At 37.7% G+C, this 21,162-nt stretch overlaps 1 protein-coding gene across 5 annotated transcripts in view; it reads left to right on the forward strand.

The window, feature by feature from the left end:
• Positions 1 to 21,162, forward strand: part of CABYR (calcium binding tyrosine phosphorylation regulated) — a 34,531-nt gene that overhangs the window by 7,349 nt on the left and 6,020 nt on the right. The gene's annotated exons all lie outside the window — the stretch shown is intronic.

A 21,162-nucleotide genomic window follows, 5' to 3' on the forward strand; every position in this document is an offset into this window, starting at 1 on the left:
GGAATACAAATCATGTCTCAATAATAACCCTGAATATTAATGGCTTAAACTCACCAATCAAAAGACATAGATTAGTAGATTGGATTAAATAAATAAAGACCCAACAATATGCTGCCTCCAAGAGACTCATTTCATAGGAAAAGACATCCATAAGACTGAAGGTGAAAGGATGGGAAAAATCATAACACTCACATGGAATGTGGAAGCAAGCAGGGGTTTCCATCCTCGTATCACATAAAGTAAACTTCAAGCTAAAGTTAATCAAAAGGGATAAAAAAGGACACCACATATTGCTCAAGGGAACCATACACCAACAAGACTTAACAATTATAAATATTGACCCAAACAATGGAGCATCTATGTTTATCAAACTCTTAAGTTCAAAAGTCAAATAGACCACAACACAATAATTTTGGGTGACTTTAACACACCTCTTTCATCACTAGATAGATCTTCCAAACAAAAGCTGAACAAAAAAAACTATAGAACTCAATAATGCAATCAATAACTTAAATGTAACTGACATATATAGAATATTTCATCCTTCAATGAGAGAATATACTTTCTTCTCAGCAGCACATGGTTCCTTCTCTAAAATAGACCATATACTATGTCACAAAGCAACTCTTAGCAAATATAAAAAAGTAGAGATACTACCCTGCATTCTATCAGATCATAATGGAATGAAATTAGGAATCAATGATAAAATAATATAAAATCAATGATAAATAAGATAATAAAATAATACTAATAAAAATAAAAAATTAAAAATTAAAATTAAAAAATAATAAAATAATAAAGATAAAATCAATGATAAAATAAAAACTACTCCAACATCTGGAGACTAAATAATATGCTACTAAATGAACAATGGGTTGCAGAAGACATCAAGGAGGAGATTAAAAAATTTTTAGAGGTGAATGAGAACACAGATACAACATATTGAAATCTATTGAAACAACTATAAAGTTCATTGCATGGAATCCATTCCTCAAAAGAAGAAAAAGTCAACAGATACTTAACATTACATCTCAAAGCCCTAGAAAAAGAACAAAAGCAAAACACCAAAAGCAGTAGAAGAAACAATTAAAATCAGAGCTGAAATCAATGAAATTGAAACAAAAGAAACAATTGAAAAAATTGACAGAACAAAAAGTTGGTTCTTTGAAAAAATAAATAAAAATGAGACCCTTAGCCATGCTAATGAAGAGAAGGAGGGAGAAAACTCAAATTACTAACATACATGATGAAAAAGGAAATATCACAACAGACACTTCAGAAATACAGAAGATAATTAGAAATTATTTTGAAAACTTGTACTCCAACAAAATAGAAAATATTGAAGGAATCAACAAATTTCTAGAGTCATATGATTTGCCTAAATTGAATCAGGATGATATACACAATTTAAACAGATCAAATTTAAGCAATGAAATAGAAGACACTATCAGAAGCCTACCAGCCAAGAAAAGCCCAGGACTGGATGGATACCCAGCCAAGTTCTACAAGACTTTTAAAGAACTAATACCAATACTCTTTCATTTATTTCAGGAAATAGAAAAAGGGGGAGCACTTCCAAACTCATTCTATGAGGCCAATATCACCCTAATTCCAAAACCAGGCAAAAACACATCAAAAAGAGTAAACTTCAGACCAACATCTCTAATGAACATAGATGCAAAAATTCTCAATAAAATTCTGACAAATCAATTACAAAAACATACCAAAAAGATAGTACACTATGATCAAGTTGGGGATGCATGGTTAGTTCAACATACAGAAATCAATAAATGTAATTCATCACATCAATCGACTTAAAGAACCATATGATCATCTCAATAGATGCAGAAAAAGCATTTGACAAAATACAGCACCCCTTCATGTTAAAACACTAGAAAAACTAGGGGTAACAGGAACATATCTAAACATCATGAAAGCTATCTATGCTAATCTCCAGCCCAATATCATTCTAAATGGACAAAAATTGAAACATTCCCTCTAAAAACTGGAACAAGTTAGGGATGCTGTCTTTCACCACTTCTATTTAATATAGTTCTTGAAACACTGGCCAGAGTAATTAGACAGATGAAAGAAAGAGATATAGATAAAGAACTTAAATTAACATTTTCCGATGATAGTAATTCTATATCTAGAAGACCCAAAAAATTCCATCAGAAAACCTCTAGAACTAGCAAAGTAGCAGGATACAAAATCCACACCCATAAATCAAAGGCATTTCTATATATCAGTGACAAATCCTCTGAAAGGGAAACGAGGAAAACTACCCCATTTACAATAGCATTTAAAAAAATAAAATACTTAGGAATCAACGAAAGAGGTGAAAGACCTCTACAATGGAAACTATAGAACGCTAAAGAAAGAAATTAAAGAAGACTTTAGAAGATGGAAAGATCTAAATTGTTCTTGGATAGGAAGAATAAATATTGTCAAAGTGACCATACTACCAAAAGCACTATACAGACTTAATGCAATTCCAAATGACATTTCAAAATCCCAATGACATTCCTCATAGAAATAGAAAAAAAACAATCATGAAATTCATCTGTAAAAAGAAGAGCCCCAGAATTGCTAAAGCAATCCTTAGCAAGAAGACTGAAGCTAGTGGCATCACTATACCAGACCTTAAACTATACTACTACAGAGCAATAGTAACAAAAGCAGCATGGTATTGGCACCAAAATAGACTTGTAGACCAATGGTTCAGAATAGACGACATAGAGACTAACATGCATAATTACAGTTATCTTATATTTGACAAAGGCACCAAAAATGTAAATTGTAGAAAAGATAGCCTCTTCAACAAATGGTGCAGGGAAAATTGGAAATCCATATGCAACAAAATGAAATTAAACACCTATCTCTCACCATGCACAAAATGTAATTTAAAATGGATCAAGGACCTAGGAATTAAACTAGATGCACTGCATCATGTTGGACTAGGCCCCAGCTTCCTTAATAAGACTCCTATAGTGCAAGAATTAATATCAAGAATCAATAAATGGGATGGATTCAAACTCAAAAGCTTCTTTTCAGCAAAAGAAACAATCAAGGAGGTGAATAGAGAGCCTAGTAATTGGGAACAGATTCTTACTACATGCACGTCAGAGCACTGATCTCTAGATTGGGGGGGGGGGAGGAGGAATACGGGAGGGAAGGGGGCATAGGTTTGGGAAGGATGGTTGGATGCAATGGTCATCATTACCCTAAGTACATGTATGAAGACGCAAAGGATCTGACTGTACTTTGTGTACAACCAGAGATATGAAAAATTGTGCTCAATATGTGTAATATGAATTGTAATGCATTCTGTTGTCATACATAACAAATTAAAATTTAAAAAAACAAAAAAGAATAAAGGGATGGAATTATTAGTTACTGGTTCCAGGCACTTAGAAATTTTGCTAAAGAAAAATATGAGGCTTGGGAGTGTCTAAAGAAATTGATGGAGTTAGAAGTTGCACTTAATCTTCTTGGTAGCATGGTTCATGTTCTTTATAGAGTAACATTCTGGGGTCCCTCTCAAAAAATCCAAGTTTTCAACTGAAGGAGTAATGGGAGAAGAATTTGAGCTCCTTTCCCTACAATATTTCTAATTATTTATTTTACTTCTTTTTCCCTTGTTGCCATCTTTTGTGGAATCTGAAGCCTAGAAGTTACTAATTCTGACTTCTTGCCACTAGTGAAGAGGGCACTAGTTTTGCTTTCAGACATTTCACCACCTCTTAACACTTCTCATCCCGCTAAGCCTAACTGTATCTAGCTCCTCCCAGTGTCAGAGATAAGAACAGAGCTTAGCATCCACAAGGCCCTAGGTTCAATCTCCAGCACAACAGCAACAAAAAAAAAAAAAAAAAAAAAAAAGAGAAAGGGGAGGCAGGGAGAAGAACTAGTCAACCTGGACCCCTCAAGTTGCTTTGTTAACTTTTCTAACTTATCTTGACTTGATCATATGATAGTAATTATAGTCATGAACTGCTGCCAATCATTGGGCCTAGTTTCAATTGCTATGAAGCACCATAACAATTTAAGTTTTCTATTGAGCTATTTTTTTAGGTTAAGTATTCATAATATTGAGTTTAATTCTTATGCCAGATTCTATTGTATGCCTTATTTTGTGTAGTTGGTTACACATACTGGTACATACTGGTACCTATCTATTTATAATTAAAGAAAGAATGTATCTATTCTAGACATTAATTTTTATGGGATCTCATACTATTCTACTACATGCTGAGGCATTTTTTCAAGTACATCTATCCTGATTCCCTAAACAGGGATAGGCACTGTGCCAGAATGACCCTTTTATTTTTTGAAGTCTTATTTGCCTAGGCAGGGTAGTGATAATTTGTACCAAGTAAGAATTTCACTAAGCTTAGAAAAAGCTTTATCATTTGGAATGATAATGACTTAGGTCATTCATGCTTTTCTGTTGTGGTAAGATTAATTAGTTGGGATTAGTTTAAAGAAAGCCAAATAAATCATTGAACAAATGGTATAGCCAAGAAGTGGAGTCTGGCCAGACATGGTGGTGCATGCCTGTAATCCCAGTGACTTGGGAGGCTAAGGCAGAAGGATCGTGATTTCAAACCCAGCCTCAGCAACTTAGCAAGGCCCTAAGCAACTGAGCAAGAATCCTGTCTCTAATAAAATATAAAAATGGGCTGACGATGTTGTTCAGTGGTTAAGCACCTCTGGGTTCAACCCCTGGTACAAAAAAAAAAAAAAAAAGAATCAGAGTCTGAGTGTTACTCTAGGGTCCACAAAAGTGGGGTCAGGATTGGACCTGGGTTGGGAAGCAGAAATGACCAACCAGAAAAGCTGGAACAGGAAACCATGTAGCCAAGATGAGGTCAGAAACACCAGAAGACAGAGCCAAAATATGAGAAAAAAATCTTGGTTTTTAGCTTTATAAGCTGGGTGTATAGTTCTGTCATCCATAAACTGATAGTTTCCTATTGTCTATAAAATTCAAATTCTTCAATGTGATAGGGATATTTAAAAACATATTAGCATTCTTTGATTTCAGATAGCTCCTAGTTATTCTTGTTTGCTTTCTTGATCTTTATGCATTGAAGAATTTGTTTACTTTAGAGGAAAAGTAAATACAACTTAGAGTAATGAAGTCATTACTCACTATTGAGTATCCCAGGTTCATAGTGAGCAAGATAATACTTGGAATTTTGCAGGAGCCTGATTTTGTTGAGAGAAGAGTTTTAAGAGCCAAAAGCTACCAAAATCAAAATTTTACTTTATATAAGCCATACAGAGGAGGAAAGGAGGCAGGCTAGATGAGGTTGAGTCCTACTGTAAAGGAATGACAATGGAAATTCCTTTTTGTCAATGGAGGTTGTACTGAGATATGGGTAGAGCCTAAAATCTGTTAGCCAAGATAGAAAGTAGGCATGAAGAGATAGAAGAATCTCTGATCAGAAATCTCTAAAACTCCAGCAGAAGGCTTGTTTTTTTCTGGGTGCTGTCTGGAAGAAAGTGTGCCTCTGTGGCACTGCATTCAGCATGACATGATACATCCAGCCATCTACTCTATTATGTATCAGACATTCCATAAACATTTGAAAATTGCATTGAAGCAATAGATTAGAAGTAAGTAATTCTCTGGACCTGATATAGTACTACTGGTTTCCTGTAGCCTGGGCATGGCTTTAACTGAATCCAGATATTTTTGCATTGTCCTAATGACTAGTATGGAAATCAGAATCAGGATATGAAAGGCAAAGTGAGCAGAGGATAGTAATATTCAAGCTCAGAATAAAGTACCTGTCAGCTAGATCTTAGATGTTACAGAGGATCAAATTAAGAAGGGGATCTATCAGTCCTTCGGAAGTAAGCAAACATGGCACACTTTCTAATTGAGCAGTGACTATATGGTCAGAGACCCATACCCAGAGACCAGAGGTACACCTCTATCAGAGGTGATTGAGAACCTGAAGAAAAAACATGTGGCTCAGACCCAGAGCATACCCCAGCACTCACAGTGCCTCTTTAGAAGTGGGGAGAACCTTTGCCAAAGGCATGATAACCCCCAAGTGACTCAATATGTTAATTAAGAGACTTTTAAATTCGGGACAAATGAAACAAATTTCCTTGCATGTATCAGTTTGTCAGAGCTCTAATTAAAAAAAGATTAGGTAAATTCTAATTCACTGGAAAATGAGCATTTCAATGCAAGATAAAATCAGTTAAAGTAAAGATGCGCTTTCTGGGCACATCTAAGTCATAGTGTATATATACATTTTGATTGTTGTACAAGAGAATGGCAAACAAACTTTTCTGTGATCTGAGTCTTGTCTTGTTATCTTTCTCACCTCATATCTTCATAGATCTTATGACACTATTTGAAAATGCAAATTAATTTCAAATTATTTAATTTTGGATTCTCATTTCTTTTCCCTCCCTTTTCTTCTTTTAAATCCTATGCATTGTTAAAGTCCAGTTCATTATTTCATTTAACAGATATTTAAATTCCTGATGATTGCCACATGCTATGCTAGGTGAAATTTAATAGAGGAGAGATTTTAGTATCAGCTATGATGGAGTAGTGACATTGGGCTTTCCCTCCTATGATAAGCAACCATAATGGCTGGTTAAATATAAAACTAAGTCCAGTGCTTGGATTCTTGGGAGAAGGAAATCACAGAAATTGAGCTCCCATATTCACCCTGGGTTTTTTCCTGAAGGAAGTTTTCAAATTCTTGTGCAGGAAAATAGAGCCCAAGTAACAAGGAGAATTCTTGTCTGGGAAGAGAAATAGAATGGGAAATTTTGGAGTTGCCATTATGCAACCCCAAATTTAAATACAGGGTACCAGAGAAATCTCTCCCAAGAAAAATACCCTCATATTTTTTGTCCAATTCCTGAGCTGTTCATGTGTGAAATAAGGCTTGAGGAGAAAGAGTTGTTGAAGACTGGAAGTTGAGTAGAGATTTCAGAACTAGTAGGATGTCTGGAGAGGCTTTGAGATTGGATTTAGCCAAAATGAAGAAACTTCTGTGAAACACTGGTAGTTCAGTTGAGACCTAGAAAGATCATACCCTGTTGAGACTGGATTTAGCCAAAATGAAGAGACTTCTGTGAAACACTGGTAGTTCAGTTGAGACCTAGAAAGATCATACCCTGTGAATAATAACATTGTGTTAGGAGTTAGAACAAAGCTGAAATATACACACTTTAACAAAATCTAAAACTAAATCTCCAGAATATCAAATTTACCTGTCATAATAACTTAATCGGAGCCTCTATAACATGCCATTTATAATTTCTAGCAATTAAAAATTACTAGACACTCAAAGAAGCAGAAGGAAATGACTAGTAAAGGAGATAATATGAAACACTAGAAGAGGGAAATAGAGGATCCAAATAACTGCATTAGGTCCAACAAGATGATTAATGTTTTAATAGAAAAATGAATGAAAAGATGGAGAATGTCAACAGAATTAGAATCTACAAAGTAAGAAAATAATGGTTATACCATATTGCAAACTAAAAACTTACTGGGTGTATTCACTAACAGAAGACAGAATTGGGAAACTAAAAAACAGGCCAATAGACAACCAAATTAACGCAAAAAGAGAAAAACAATGGGACAGAGTATAAAAGACATATGGGACATTAAAAAAGATCTAAAATATGTAACTGGATAAGAAAAGAGTAAATGGAAAAGGAGGACTATTTGAAAAAATAAAGGCTGATAAATCTGATTGAAAGATCAGCTTACAGATTAAGTAGTTTGGTTGAACTCACAGCAGGATAAATACAAAGAAAGCAACAATTAAGTACCTTATAGTCAAACTGGTGAAAAAATACAGAATTGTGATCAGTCAAGGTAAAAGGGTTCATTACTTTCAGGGGAACAATAAGACAAAGACCTCATGTCTTAATGGAGACTATAGCAGCCAACAGATAACAGAATGATAACTTTAAAGTGCTGAAAACTTAAAGCAAAACAAAACTGCTGAAATGTGACTATATTCCCAGTGAAGTTATCCTTTAAAAAATGGAAGCAAAGACATTCTCAAATCAGACAAACTGAGAAGGCCATCAGATCTGCTCAATAAACTTTTATAGAAGTTTATGATCAAACAAGGAATATAAGGAAAGTTCCTAAATCTTGTAATGTGTATGCACAAAAGACTTATAGGAAACATTATATTCAGTAGTGAATACTGAATGATTTTCCTTCAAGATTGGGGCTAGGACAAAGATGTCTTATATCATCATTTTTTTTAACCTTGGGTACTCTAGGTTCTAGCCAATGAAATAAGGAAAACAAAACCAAAAAAGATACACAAAGTAGTAAAATTATTCACCAATGACATAAAATTACGATAATAGATGATGCAAAATAAAATAATTCCTCTCTTCCTGATAACTATTCTTTTCCTACAGAGAAGAGGGTATATAGGACACAGCCCAAATTTTCATACAGGTGATTAAAACAAAACAGATGCATTATCTTCTTATCTTAAATATTAAGAAAACCAACAAGTACCAGTGAGAAAAAATGGTATTACCAAAGTTACAGACTAAAAACAGACATGATATCTTAAAAGGATACCCAACACTGTCATGTTTCAGTTGGGAAAACTTTCAGTTGCATGTACCTGATGACTAAATAATAGTGACTTTATGAAAGCAAGCTATCTGGAATTGATGTTAATTTCTGCTGCTAATATGATGAAGCAACAAGTATCTGCTGCTAATATGATAGGGCATCATAATTGTACAATAATTATAATGGTCTATCATTCTTAGCATATTTTACTTGTTCCCTTATGCCACTGCTCTAGGTGTTAAGCCCAAGTTTACATGAGAAAAGAGAAAGTAGTTGTACCAGTGATATTTCTTTCATTAAGAAAGGAAAATATTTGCAAGCCTTCTAGCAGAATTGTCAAGGGAGGCTGATAAAAGGTTCTAGTAAGGGAGATCAGAATTGACAGGGCTGGTTTAGACCTGCATTATAGGGGCTACATTGACATCTTGGACAGGGCAGTTGTGTAGGAATGTCCCATGTGTTATGAGACATCTAGCATCCTTTGGTCTTGGCTTTTAAAATACGTAATGCCTCTCAGGCATTAAGACAACTAAAAATGCTCCCTTTACCTTCATAAATACTTTTTAAGGAAAGGTGATACTAATATAGCTTTAGGACCACTTTATCATTAGTGGGTTATCATCTGGGGCTGGGTACATTGCTGCTTCAAACATAGCTAGGATGATCTTAGAACAATAATTTGCCTAAAAATGTAATTGGGAGAGATGAGGTGTGGGTAAAATGTGTGTGTGGTGAGAAGACAGATTTATGAAAGAATGACAGGGGAAGAGGAAGGAAGGGGATAAGCTTAAATAGATGTAGAGGAGGAAAGGGAAGGAACAAACCACAGAGATGCCAAACTGCTTTTGGTGGTGTTCCACACGGCCCAGATAAGTTTGATGGTATAGTTGGAGAACCATCAAGAAAGAAAAGGCAAAGAGGGATGGTTTGGGAAATTGCTTAGGATATGCTAATGGCTATTTTCCCCAAAACTGGCCTTTTCATTTCCTACGGACCAAAGTTACTAGTGCCTTTACTCCTGTCCCTTATTTCCAAAGTTGAACAAAAAAATAACTTAAAAGTGTACCTTGGGTATATTTCAGTCACTACACTGACTATATGTCATATCATCTGCTTATGTACCTCTATCCTTAGTCAGACTAGGCTCTTTAGAAAGTCTTATCTTTGATTCCTCAGTATCTTTCACATAATAGAAAAGCAGTTAATGATTGCTGAATGAATAATGAGTAGAAGGAAAAGGAAAGAAAGGAAAGAAGAGAAGCTATCCACTTTTTAAATTCAGATCCCTTTTTTTCTGAATTCCAATCAGCTCAGCACACTATTATTGGAACACTCTTATTAAATTCTTAGCATCTTTGATCCCGGTACCATATATACTCCAAATTCTTGACTTTAAGCCCTCTATTATTGTGATCTCCGGTCTTTATGATGTACCCTCTCCTATCTCCTGATACACCCTGTTGCTGCTTCTCTCTGGTCTTTTGACTCCTTTTGATTTTCCTTTTAGTGCCAGAATATGCTTTTTTCCTTTATGTTTCCCTTAAATGTCCACATGAGTTCTACCTATTCCAAGAAACACTATATCCTTGAATTTGACCTATCTTACTTATTAGTTCCATGGAAAATCAGGATTCAGAAGAATTTAAATCAATTTTATTATCGTATTAAAAGAACTTCTTACAAAGAGAAATGCTTTTAATTATGTTCCTAATTCTGTCTCTGCATGCAGTATTTTCTTTTTTGAGAATCAGATTACTGAAGTAAGTGGGTTATCTTCATCAGATTGATAAAATCAACGACAGCAAACCTAGTACACTACTTTAAGAAATAATCTTCTATAATTTCAGAGTTACAAGTCAGCAGTTGTTAGGCTTATTAAACAGACTTTTAAAACACTGGAGAAAAACTCTTTACCCTTCTTAAGCAGATATTAGCAATGTAGATTTACATGTTATACATGATAACTAGTGTGTTTATATTGGAATATATTTTTTCATGTAATCTAAACCAAAATAAATGGTTAATAGAGTGCTTTGCATTTTCAAGAACATTATGAATTTTAAGCCATTTGGTCTCACTTTTTTAAAAAATTAAGTGTGTCTATTCAAAAGCTTCTGTGATCTATATATTATATTTGTGTAGTGAAGTGTATAAATATGTATATACCTATGAAGAAGAAAAAACATTATGCATCCTGCCACCGTTTAGGAAGCTGCCAACCTAATTTTATTTTTTTTTATTTTTTTTTAAATTTTTTATTGGTTGTTCACAACATTACAAAGCTCTTGACATATCATATTTCATACATTAGATTGAAGTGGGTTATGAACCCCCAATTTTACCCCAAATGCAGATTGCAGAATCACATCGGTTACACATCCACAATTTTACATAATGCCCTATTAGTAATTGTTGTATTCTGCTACCTTTCCTATCCCCTACTATCCCCCCTCCCCTCCCCTCCCAACTTCTCTCTCTACCCCATCTACTGTAGTTCATTTCTCTCCTTGTTTATTTTCCCATTCCCCTCACAACCTCTTATATGTAATTTTGTATAGCAATGAGGGTCTCCCTCCATTTCCATGCAATTTCCCTTTTCTCTCCCTTTCCCTCCCATCTCATGTCTCTGTTTAAAGTTAATCTTTTCTTCCTGCTCTCCCGCCCTACTCTGTTCATAGTTGCTCTCATTATATCAAAGAAGACATTTGGTATTTGTTTTTTAGGGATTGGCTAGCTTCACTAAGCATAATCTGCTCTAGTGCCATCCATTTCCCTGAAAATTCTATGATTTTGTCATTTTTTATTGCTGCATAGTACTCCATTGTATATAGATGCCACATTTTTTTTATCCATTCATCTATTGAAGGGCATCTGGGTTGGTTCCACAGTCTAGCTATTGTGAATTGTGCTGCTATGAACATTGATGTGGCAGTATCCCTGTAGCATGCTTTTTTAAGGTCTTCAGGGAATAGTCCAAGAAGGGCAATAGCTGGGTCAAATGGTGGTTCCATTCCCAGCTTTCCCAGGAATCTCCAAACTGCTTTCCAAATTGGCCGCACCAATTTGCAGTCCCACCAGCAATGTACAAGTGTACCCTTTTCTCCACATCCTCGCCAGCACTTGTTGTTGTTTGACTTCATAGTGGCTGCCAATCTTACTGGGGTGAGATGGTATCTTAGTGTGGTTTTGATTTGCATTTCTCTGACTGCTAGAGATGGAGAGCATTTTTTCATGTACTTGTTGATTGATTGTATATCCTCCTCTGAGAAGTGTCTGTTCAGGTCCTTGGCCCATTTGTTGATTGGGTTATTTGTTATCTTATTGTCTAATTTTTTGAGTTCTTTGTATACTCTGGATATTAGGGCTCTATCTGAGGTGTGAGGAGTAAAAATTTGTTCCCAGGATGTAGGCTCCCTATTTACCTCTCTTATTGTTTCTTTTGCTGAGAAAAAACTTTTAAGTTTAATTAAGTCCCATTTATTGATTCTAGTTGTTAACTCTTGTGCTATGGGTGTCCTATTAAGGAATTTGGAGCCCGACCCCACAATCTGTAGGTCGGAGCCAACTTTTTCTTCTATCAGACGCAGAGTTTCTGATTTGATATCAAGCTCCTTGATCCATTTTGAGTTAACTTTTGTGCATGGCGAGAGAAAGGGGTTCAGCTTCATTTTGTTGCATATGGATTTCCAGTTTTCCCAACACCATTTGTTAAAGATGCTATCCTTCCTCCATTGCATGCTTATAGCCCCTTTATCAAATATAAGATAGTTGTAGCTTTGTGGATTAGTCTCTGTGTCCTCTATTTTATACCATTGGTCCACCCGTCTGTTTTGGTACCAGTACCATGCTGTTTTTGTCACTATTGCTCTGTAATATAGTTTGAAATCTGGTATTGCTATACCGCCTGATTCACACTTTCTGCTTAGAATTGCTTTTGCTATTCTGGGTCTTTTATTTTTCCATATGAATTTCATGATTGCTTTATCTATTTCTACAAGAAATGCCGTTGGGATTTTGATTGGCATTGCATTAAATCTATAGAGAACTTTTGGTAATATCGCCATTTTGATGATGTTAGTTCTGCCTATCCATGAACAGGGTATATTTTTCCATCTTCTAAGATCTTCTTCTACTTCTCTCTTTAGGGTTCTGTAGTTTTCATTGTATAAATCTTTCACCTCTTTTGTTAGGTTGATTCCCAAGTATTTTATTTTTTTTGAGGATATTGTGAATGGAGTGTTTTTCCTCATTTCCATTTCAGAAGTTTTGTCGCTGATATACAGAAATGCCTTTGATTTATGTGTGTTGATTTTATATCCTGCCACTTTGCTGAATTCATTTATTAGTTCTAGTAGTTTCTTTGTAAACCCTTTTGGGTCTTCTAGGTATAGAATCATGTCATCTGCAAATAGTGATAATTTAAGTTCTTCTTTTCCTATTTTTATGCCTTTAATTTCTTTCGTCTGTCTAATTGCTCTGGCCAGTGTTTCGAGAACTATATTGAATAGAAGTGGAGATAAAGGGCATCCCTGTCTTGTTCCGGATTTTAGAGGGAATGCCTTCAACTTTTGTCCATTCAGAATAATGCTAGCCTGAGGCTTAGCATAGATAGCTTTTACAATGTCAAGGTAAGTTCCTGTTATCCCTAGTTTTTCTAATGTTTTGAACATAAAGGGATGCTGTACTTTGTCAAATGCTTTCTCTGCATCTATCGAGATGATCATATGGTTCTTATCTTTAAGTCTATTGATGTGGTGAATAACATTTATTGATTTCCGTATGTTGAACCATCCTTGCATCCCAGGGATGAATCCTACTTGATCATGGTGCACTATTTTTTTGATGTGTTTTTGTATTCGATTCGCCAGAATTTTATTGAGGATTTTTGCATCTAGGTTCATTAGAGATATTGGTCTGTAGTTTTCTTTCTTTGAGGTGTCTTTGTCTGGTTTCGGAATCAGGGTGATGTTGGCCTCATAGAATGAATTTGGAAGAGCTCCCTCTTTTTCTATTTCCCGAAATAACTTGAAAAGTATTGGTATTAATTCTTCTTTAAAGGTTTTGTAAAACTCCGCTGTATACCCATCCGGTCCTGGACTTTTCTTGGTTGGTAGTCTTTTGATGGTTTCTTCAATTTCATCCATTGATATTGGTCTGTTCAGATTGTGTGTATCCTCCTGACTCAGTCTGGGCAAATCATATGACTTAAGAAATTTATCGATGTCTTCACTATCCTCTATTTTATTGGAATATAGGTTTTCAAAATAATTTCTGATTGTCTTCTATATTTCTGTAGCATCTGTTGTGATATTGCCTTTTTCATCCCGTATGTTAGTAATTTGAGTTCTCTCTCTTCTTCTCTTCGTTAGCATGGCTAAAGGTCTGTCGATCTTATTTATTTTTTCAAAGAACCAACTTTTAGTTTTGTTAATTTTTTCAATAGTTTCTTTTGTTTCAATTTCATTGATTTGTGCTCTGATTTTTATTATTTCTTGCCTTCTGCTACATTTGCTGTTGTTTTGCTCTTTTCTAGGGCTTTGAGTTGGAGTGTGAGCTCATTTATTTGTTGGTTTCTTCTTTTTTTGAGGAATGACCACCAGGCGATGAATTTTCCTCTTAAAACTGCTTTCATTGTGTCCCATAGATTCCGATATGTTGTGTCTGTATTTTCGTTTATCTCTAAGAATTTTTTGATTTCCTCCTTTATGTCTTCTGTAACCCATTGATCATTCAGTAATATATTGTTCATTTTCCATGTGATGTAGGATTTTTCCTTCCTTCTTTTATCATTGATTTCCAGTTTCATTCCATTATGATCAGATAAAATGCATGGTATTATCTCCACCCCTTTATATTTACTGAGGGTTGCCCTATGGCATAATATATGGTCTATTTTTGAGAAGGATCCATGTGCTGCTGAGAAAAAAGTATAGCCATTTGATGATGGTTGATATATTCTATATAAGTCAGTTAAGTCTAGGTTATTGATTGTGGTATTGAGATCTATAGTTTCTTTATTCAACTTTTGTTTGGAGGATCTGTCCAATGGTGAGAGTGGTGTGTTGAAGTCTCCCATAATTATTGTGTTGTGGTCTATTTGATTCTTGAATTTGAGAAGAATTTTTTTTATGAATGTTGCAGCACCATTATTTGGTGCGTAAATATTGATAATTGTTATGTCTTGTTGGTGAATGGTTCCTTTTAACAGTATATAATGACCTTCTTTATCCCTTTTGATTAACTTAGTCTTGAAGTCGATTTTATTCGATATGAGGATGGCCACCCCTGCTTGCTTGCGAGGACCGTGTGCGTGGTATATTTTTTCCCATCCTTTCACCTTTAGCCTGTGTATGTCTTTTCCAATCAGATGTGTCTCCTGGAGGCAGCATATTGTTGGATTTGTTTTTTTAATCCATGATACCAGCCTATGTCGCTTTATTGGAGAGTTTAAGCCATTAACATTCAGAGTTACTATTGATATATGGTTTGAACTTCCATCCATGATTGAGTGTTTATCCTTTTTTTTTTAAAAAAAAAAAAATTTAGTTTATTTCACCATGGTTGTCTTTCCCCTCGCCCTCTGTCTTTACTGAGGCACTTCCCACTGATGGTTTTGGTTATTGTTTTTCATTTCTTCTTCATGTAGTGTTTTGCTCAAAATGCTTTGCAATGCTGGTTTTCTGGCTGCAAATTCTTTTAACTTTTGTTTATCATGAAAGATTTTTATTTCGTTGTCATACCTGAAGCTTAATTTTGCTGGATACAGGATTCTTGGTTGGCATCCATTGTCTTTCAGTGTTTGAAATACATTGTTCCATGACCTTCTTGCTTTCAGTGTCTGTGCTGAAAAATCCGTTGTTAACCGTATTGGTTTACCCCTAAATGTAATCTGTCTCCTTTCTCTTGTAGCTTTTAATATTTTCTCTTTGTTCTGTATATTGGATATCTTCATAACAATGTGTCTTGGCGTTGGTCTACTGTGATTTTGTGTGCTCGGTGTCCTGTATGCATCTTCAATTTGTATATCTGTTTCCTTTTTTATTTCTGGGAAGTTTTCTGTAATTATTTCATCCAGCAGGTTACTCATTCCCTTGGTTTGAATCTCTATACCTTCTTCTATCCCGATGACTCGTAAGTTTGGTTTCTTCATGTTATCCCATAACTCTTGGATGTTTGTCTCGTGATTTTTTACCAGCCTTTCTGAGTTGGCTAGACTCTTTTCAAGATGGTATATTTTGTCTTCATTATCTGACGTTCTGGTTTCTACTTGCTCCACTCTGTTAGTGATACTCTCAATTGAGTTTTTAATTTGGTTTATCGTTTCCTTCATTTCTAGAATTATTGTTTGATTATTTTTTATAATCTCTATCTCCTGATAGAGATGCTTAACTTCTTCTTTTATCTGTTTATGAAATTCATTCTGAATGTGTTCTTTCACTGCTTGAATTTGCTGTCTTGTATCCTCCTTAAGGTTCCATTCCATCTGTCTAAGGTGTTCCTTGAGTTCTTTATATGACCATTTTTCTGATGACTCCACGTCCTCCTGAATATTTAGGCTGTCCTGCATTGTTTGTAGTCCTTTTCTTCCTTGTTTTTTGAAGCTGCTCATGTTACTTCTTGTTCTGTTTGACTGCTGGGTTACTGTTTACTCCTATAAATTAATTTGATGTTTGGGAGGAAAGGTATTTGAAGGGAAGGGGTGAAGTCACTAAAGAGAATGAGAGTAGGCAGGTAGAATTCAAGGAAAGGGGGGATAAGAGAAATGAAAAGACTAAAGAAGAAAAAAATAGGAACTAAAAAAGAAAAAAAATAAAAAAAAATAATAATTAAAAAAAAATTAAAAAAAATTTAAATTAAAATTAGTAGCAAAAAAAAATTTTTAAAAAAATATTTTGTAAAAAAAATTAATTAAACAACAAGAAAGAAAAAAATGAAACTGAAAGAAAAACCCAAATCAAAAAAAAAAAAAAAAAAAAAAAGGAGAAAAGAAAAAAAAAAAAAACCTAATAAATGCCGTCTTAGAGTTTGATTAACTTCTCTTCCAGTAGGTGGCACTTTGTCCACCAGGCCAAGTTTCTCCTGTCGATACGCGGGAACCAATCACTGTGCAGCAGCTCCTCCCAGACTGGGCGAGTCTCCAATCCTGAGTGTCTAGGGCCTCCTCTTGTGTCTAGTCACTTCCCACTTTTTCTCTAGCCAGGCCCCTCTCACCACAATACTGGCTACAAGCCAGGTCTGCTGCTCCCGGGAGCCCTGTTTTCATGAACGACTGGGCACACTCTTCCAGTTTGCCATTCCCTCAGACCCTAAGTTTGTAGAGCTTGGGGCTGAGAATCCTCAGCGGATTTTACTTGCCCTCCTGTATCCACTTCCCCGTAGCTGGTGCAAGAGACCTCAGCAGTCAGCCCTGGTGGGAGCGGTAGATCCGCGCCGCGGGGACCCGCACCACCTCTGATTCCTTCGGGCTGGCTGTAGCACTCGTGGGAGAGCTGGGAGGGGCCCTTAAGGTTTTCCCGATGTGTGGAGAAGGAAGGCTGTGGGATCACACACCTGTAGCTGTCGGTTTCAACGAAGTTATCTCCTCCACAGCAGTCTGATGACGTTGTTTCCCTTTGCTGGGCTACCAATGCAACGGGTGGGTCCTTACTGTCTCTCCCAAGCCCCGTTTCAAACCTGTGGCCACTACTTATGAAGGCTCGGTAGGCATTTACCTTCGTATGATGAGAAGGGCTGACCAGTTGTTTCAGCCGGATGGATTAATGCCGAGTCATAGCTGTTTGTCTGCGGGAAGCAGGTGACCGGGAGTTTGAATTCAGCGGATCAGGGCTCAGTGCGTGTTCTCGGTTCACTTGGATTTTAAATTGTCTCTCATCTTATCAGCTGTTTCATTTAATTCGGCAGCTCATTCGCGCGGTGAAGAGTCTGCTCTATGGTGCTCTGTGGGAGGCGGTGGCAGCAGCGGCGGCGGCAGCGGCCTTCGGGACCCCCGGAGAGGGGGTGCGGGTTGGGGGAGGGGAGGCGGCGCCTCGGGCCGCGGGGGCCGGGTACCGGACACGCGGGAGAGCGGGCGGGGTGGGGGAAAGAAATTGAAATCTAGATTTAGAGACTGAGCTTGGGAGGAGAGACAGCTGGGGAGAAGCAAGGCGGAGAGGCGGAGAGGAGAAGGAGATGGGGCTGAAAGAGCCGTGCACCTGGGGCTTCAGCCTTACTGCTCGCGCTGAAGTCGTGATGGATTCCCTCCACCTTGGCTCATGACTTGATGTTTTCAATCACAGGCCTAGGCTCCGTCCCAGGCATTAGCTCCGCGGGGCTCCGGCGGTGCGGGCCTGGCAGCGGCGAAACCACACTCAGCCGCCCAAGGACCTCGGGGGTGCTCGAGCGGCGGGGGCCGCTCGGCGCGGGCGCCGCGGACTCCGCGGCGCCGACTCGGCAGGTCCAGGTCCCACGTCGGCGACGCGCCCTCCTCCTCGCGCGAGGCGGGACGCGGCTTTGGCGCGGCCCGGTCCGAGGCGGCGGCGGCGGCGGTCGGGGTGCGGGGCCGTTCCGCTCCCTCCGGCTCCGGCTCCGGCGGGCCTGTGGCGGCGGTGGTGGGAGCGCGGAGGCGCGGGGCGGCCTGTTACCGGGCAGCGGGGAGGGACCGGCGGCGCTCAGGGGAGCGCGGCGGCACGGCCGGCGGCGGCGGCTGTGGCTCCTCTTCTTCTTTCCAAGCCGGCACTGTGATTTCTTCCAGTCCCTGGGGACCCTCAGTCTTCAGCTGAAATTGGGGCAGATGCTGCTACAGGAGCTGTGGAAAGGCTGATCTAAGCTTTCCACCGCTGCCCGCTGCATTCAAGCCGCCATCTTGCCCTGCCAACCTAATTTTAATCAAAGGTGAATTAAAGATACTTGATTTATAATTTTTGATTTGATATCATCTTTTCAAAACTTTTCTGAATCTCTTTTTAACTGCATGTTGACTTCTTTCTTCCCCCATTTAAATGTGATTTATAGGCTGTAGACCCCTATCAGGTACATCATTTCATTTAGTCTCCACAAAAACACAGTAATGTCAGAATTATGCTCATTTGACAGATGAGGTGTCTGCAGTTCTGATTTTGACCATGCAGCTATTAAACCACAGAGCCAGCATACAAACCTGTATCTTCTTATGCAGTTTTTTATTGTGAAAAAGTTATTGGGGGGGGGCTGGGGATGTGGCTCAAGCGGTAGCGCGCCCGCCTGGAATGCGTGCGGCCCGGGTTCAATCCTCCAGCACCACATACAAACAAAGATGTTGTATCCGCCAATAACTAATAAATAAATAAATATTAAAAAAAAAGTTATGAGGGGAAGGGGGGGACACAGTCAGATTCCCTGATAAACTATTAATGATTCATAATTAATTTGCTTTATTTTTCTGGAATGGTTGCTATTTCATAGAGGAGACTTCTATAGAGAGAATAGTCATTCTAATATTTTAAAATTAAATTATTCTAACTATTAATCTCCTAGATACAGGTATTTAGGGACATTTAAAAAAGTTCAAGTGGGCCTTTCCAGATACTGTGTCCTGCAAAAACAGTACATTATACAGGTTCTGTGCAAATGTTTTAGGGATTGCTATAATTGAATTCATAGGCTGATTTGGTAAATAAATCGATGATTGGGGAGTTTAAGACCTTATGGGGGAAAATAAGGAGGTCACTCTAGTCAGGAATCAGGTTGGGTTTTGCTTCATCTTCACTGTATTGCAGGCATCCAACTCGTCCAGCAGAGGGCTGCATGCCCTTGGGCAGAGATGCCAGAGAATTTCAACCTCTATGCTTCTCCCTGGGCTTTCCGCCTTATCTACTAGCTGCCACACAGGTCTCTCCAGGCTGTAGGCTGGTGGCAGCCTCCTCTCCTTACTCAATGCTGGTGTGCTAAGTGGTACAGGAGGTTCCTTATTGTTTCCACCCCCTCAGGCCTAGCTGGCCTTGCCGGGTGGGGCTTTCCCAGTGTTCCTGCTCAATGATCCCTGTGCAACTAAACTCTTGCATCATTGGTCTGCCTTGGGCTAATATTTCTGGTCTCTGCCTCAAGAATAGGAGACTTCTCCCTGGCCTTCTGCTGTGCCTCCATATGTCACAGGAGGCTTGCAGAAAAGTATATGTGAGGGGCTGGGGATGTGGCTCAAGCGGTAGCGCGCTCGCCTGGCATGCGTGCGGCCCGGGTTCCATCCTCAGCACCACATACCAACAAAGATGTTGTGTCCGCTGAGAACTAAAAAAATAAAATAAATATTAAAAATTCTCTCTCTCTCTCCCTCCTCTCTCACTCTCTCTTAAAAAAAAAAAGAAAAAAAGAAAAGTATATGTGAGCAAGTGTGACACCCCTTGAGTTTTAGTGTCTTAAATTATTCCTCGGAAGTCATTCCTAGGCTTTTACCAGTTTGTTTGGATTTTAACTGATACTCACCAGCTAGTATGATGGCAGCCTCATCTTTCTGGACCCTGCCACAGCTTGAAACAGTTTTTGTGTCTCTTCCCTTTTTGGAGGGGCTGGTTGCTCTTTGGAAATCAGGTTACTTGGTTATCTTATGACTCTATTTGTCATTTGCACAGAACCTGTATAATGTACTGTTTTTGCAGGACACAGTATCTGGAAAGGCCCACTTGAACTTTTTAAAATGTCCCTAAATATCTGTATCTAGGAGATTAATAATTAGAATAATTTAATTTTAAAATATTAGAATGACTATTCTCTCTATAGAAGTCTCCTTTATGAAATAGCAACCATTCCAGAAAAATAAAGCATATTAATTATGAATCATTAATAGTTTATCAGGGAATCTGATTGTGTCCTCCCCCCCTCCCCTCATAACTTTTTCACAATGAAAAACTGCATAAGAAGATACAGGTTTGTATGCTGGCTCTGATTGCCTCAAAAAATTTAAGATTTTGTTATTAATCTGGCTTTTTCAACCACCCCACCTCCTTTTTTCTCCTGGTACTGGTGATTGAACCCTATGGTACTCTACCACAGAACTATACCCCAGCCCATTTTATTTTTTGAGACAGATCTTGCTAAGTTGCTGAGGCTGGCCTTCAGTTTGTGATCCTTCTGCCTCAGCCTCCTAAGTCACCAGGATTACAGTGCCTAGTTTATCTGGCTTTTTCTTCTTGTTCTGATGGGAGTGATATTTTTTTAAAGCTTTCCATATAGTAAGCATAAGAGTAACTCTCGCAAAGTCAGGTTTATTAAAATAAGATTTTCTCTGAACTTCCAAGATCTTTATTATAGTACCATTGCTAGATACTTGTATTTCTTTACCTGTAATATTTGTGTATGTATTATCTTGTGTAGTAAGTTATGGTGCCTTGTCTTGATCTTCATCCTTCGAGGTGCTGCAGTCTCTTACATGTAATACAAGCGTTCAGTCATGTACCAGTAGGTAAACGGTGTGTTAAGAAGAGGGTAGGCATAACCCACTTGAATCAAATGTATGAAATATGATATGTCAAGAGTACTGTAATGTTTTGAACAACCAATAAAAAAATAAAATATAGAGAAATGTCAAAAAAAAAGAGGGTAGGTAAATTCTGAGGAGATGA

This window comes from Spermophilus citellus (assembly GCF_964194105.1).
Source record: "Spermophilus citellus genome assembly, chromosome: 12".
In the NCBI taxonomy this organism is placed as follows: domain Eukaryota; kingdom Metazoa; phylum Chordata; class Mammalia; order Rodentia; family Sciuridae; genus Spermophilus; species Spermophilus citellus.